Source organism: Eschscholzia californica, unplaced genomic scaffold, assembly GCF_041429995.1.
Source record: "Eschscholzia californica isolate CP2 unplaced genomic scaffold, dmEscCali1.0.p SCAF_2, whole genome shotgun sequence".
NCBI classification, from domain to species: Eukaryota; Viridiplantae; Streptophyta; class Magnoliopsida; order Ranunculales; family Papaveraceae; genus Eschscholzia; species Eschscholzia californica.
Genome location: NW_028238309.1, coordinates 15,205,788 through 15,209,268, shown reverse-complemented (window position 1 = coordinate 15,209,268; position 3,481 = coordinate 15,205,788).

Genomic DNA, 3,481 nt, shown 5'->3' with positions numbered 1-3,481 from the left:
CACGTCACGCATAATTAATCATCTAGACTTGAAAATCAATTGCTTAAAAAAGGGTTATTTCTCTAAAGGCCCCTTACTTTGTGACCAACTTCCCGCGAGGCCCCCTACTTTATTAAAAATACTCAGAAGATCCATTTTTTCCGTTACCGTTAAATGTCTGTTACTCTCTCTCCTCCATCTCATCACCTCTCTCTGCCACGTCATCTATCACGCCACATCATCAACTTCTCTGATTGGTCGCCGGCCGGCCAAAATTTCTGACAACCGGTGACCTTCATACTTAAAAAAAATCTCTCTCTAAACATTCCGGCGAAGGAAAACCCTTCGTCGGAGGTCTGGTGAACTAGATTTGTTCGAACAAACCTTGAAGGTCTGTTTCACCATATCTATACGAACAAATCTTGAAGGTCTGTTCTAACAAATCTGGTGAACCAGACCTCCGGCGAAGGATTGAGTTTTTAGAGAGAGAGAGAGGAGAGAGAATTTTTTTTTTAAGTATGAAGGTCGACGGAATATTTGGCCTACCGGCGACCAATCAGAGAAGATGATGTGGCGTGGGTAATGATGTGGCAGAGAGAGGTGATGGGATGGAGGAGAGAGAGCAACAAACATTAAACAGTAACGTAAAAGAAGAGGTCATCTGGATATTTTTGACAAAGTAGAGAGCCTCGCAAAAAACTGGTCACAAAATAGGGGCCTTTAGTGAAATAACCTTAATTAAAAAATTCAAAATCAATTAAATTACACAGAAACAAAGAAAAGACTAATATTAAGTTTTTTTTTGTTGAACTAAGACTAATATTAAGTTACAAAATATATAAAATAAAGTCGTGTATTTGCATAAGTCATATTTTTTTTTTTTTTTTTTTTTTTTTTTTTTTGTTGAAAGATTATATAGATTAGATAGGAATAAGAGTTCTATTACAATACAACTTACATAGAAAATAAGGTACATGTTTCCAAACCTTCGATCTGTTTTTCTTTCTTGCCCATTTTGCCAATTTGTCCGCTGCTTGATTGAATTTCCTGCTTGTATGAGAGAATTTAACTATTTCCAATCTCCTTTTTATTTCTTGGATTCTTTTGATATGTATTAGGGATTGCCATTGAATATTATTCTTTCCTTTCTGAAGATATTTTATGATATTAATGTTGTCACTTTCGATAATGATTTTTTTGTATTCATGAGATTCTGCCCATTGTATTCCTTTGAGGATCGCAATTGCCTCACCTTCCTCTGCGTTTCTGCTTCTTGAGGTGTATGATGCAGCTTCGACCAATTTAGATTCATTGTCATGGACGATAAGACTGATACCTGTGATACTTTGTGTGTCTATGAAAGATGCATCTACATTGATCTTTAAAAAGGACGTTTCAGGGGGGATCCATTTTCCTTGTTCCGTTTTGGTTTTTGTTTCATTCACTATTTGAATTTGTGGGAAAGTCGTAATGATGGTAATAATTGTGTCTAGCGTGTTGATTTCGTGTTGAAAGCAATGGTCACATCTAATTTTCCATATGTTCCACATAATGGTAGCGTAATGAATGTTGTGAATTGTGTAAGACTTTTGGTCATTTATTTCCCAGGAGAAAATCCAATCTCGAACAGATATAATATTTTCAGAAATTATGTTAAAATAGAACCAAATATTTTTTGCCAGAGGACAGTGAAGGATAGCATGTTCTATGGATTCTATCTCATTACAATTCGGGCAGATTCTGTTGTTATCAATATATTTTCCTATCCTATCCCTAACTGGGAGTGCTTTAGTACAAATTTTCCATAAGAACATTTTTACCCTAGGAACAACCGGTATGGACCAAAGGAAGTTCCAATTAGGGGATTGGGGTTGGGGTGTATTCATACTGATACATAGGTGTTGGTACATGGATTTGACACTAAATTTTCCTGATTTGGTAAGCGTCCATTTCCTTTGATCTTCACTCTCTATAGAGATCGGGATCGCTAGAATAAGATTCTTAGTCTCGGCATAAGTCATAACTAATACGTAGGTATTGCAACAAAAAAAAAAAAAATCTAATAATACTTAGTTGACTTTATAATTTGTTCTACCAAACAGGAACATTAGTTTTTTAATTTCCTTGGTTGGCATACCCATATATATTCATTGTTATTTGTTGGTGGTGCTTGTGGGCAAGTAAAAGTTTAGTTTTATAATATTTAGATATGTAAGATAAAAGTCTCTAATTTATAAAATATATTTTTTGTCCAAGATTATGTGAAGATCTAAAGGACTAAAGTCCATTACGTTTGGCACAAAAGTTATAATTAATTGGATTTTTATTCCCAAAGCTTTAATATTTTTTTTTTTTTGAATCCAAACTTCATATAAAGCCCAAAGATGAATACGATTACATCATGAAGAATGAGAAAACCAAGAAAATACACTTAGTGCATCAAAACTAAGCTGCCTCGGTTGGATTGTGTTGGAGTGCTTGCTGTGCCCTCGAATGGGCCTCCTCATTTGCTGCTCTGGTGCAATGTTGGAGTGCCTTTAAATTTGAAGCAGTCATAAGGGATTTCGCACGAAGGATATAGGGCCTGATCCTCCAAGGGCCGCCATCCTGGCCGTCCAAAACCGCATCTATCAAAACCCTACAATCCCCTTCAATTATAAATAGCTCCTCTCTTCTTTGTAAACCTAGTTCCAACGCCTCCACCAGAGCCTTTGCTTCAGTCTCAATAGCCGATTGAGCTTCAATTACTTTTGCTGAGACAAAGCTAGTTGACCCTTGAGAGTCTCTGATCACACCACTCCAATCGCCACTCCTCTTTCTGAGAATGCTCCATCAAAGTTAATTTTGTGGTATCCTGTTGAAGGTGGAAACCATTCGTTGACTTGGCTGTGTTGCTGTTCAACTGTAGGTGTATTTACAATCCCTTTTGCTTGAAGCTTTGCCTGTTGGATGATGGCTTTCATGTTGATCGGATCTCCATTAAACATCTTCCTGTTCCTACTCTTCCAGAATCCCCAAAGAAGGTAAGCTATGAATACTACCCTTCTTTCTTTTGTTTTAATCTTGATTAGTTCTTTAATGAGTTCCTCCGGATTTGTGTGTTGAGGGATCGGCTCAATCAAGGTGGCTTGTCGGCATAAGTCCTTGAATATTCTGCATGATCCAAAAAGATGATCAGAAGTTTCTGTGGCTTCATTGCATAGAATACAAGTCGGGTTAACCATCGGATTTCCTCTATTGATGCTAACCAGGTCAGGTAATCCCTTGCTCACTAGTTTCCACAGAAATTGGAGAACTTTTGGTTGTATATTGTTTAGTTTCCAGAACTGAGACCATGGAAAGAGATGGTTTGTTCTTGATGATCTGATTTGAGGAGTTATTTCTCTATAGTAGGATTTTGTAGAGAAGACCCCCTTCTCATGAGGTACCCATATAATCTTGTCTTCTGTTGGTTGAGTTGATAATGGAATTTTAAGAATCTCCTTTGCTGAATCCGGAAGAA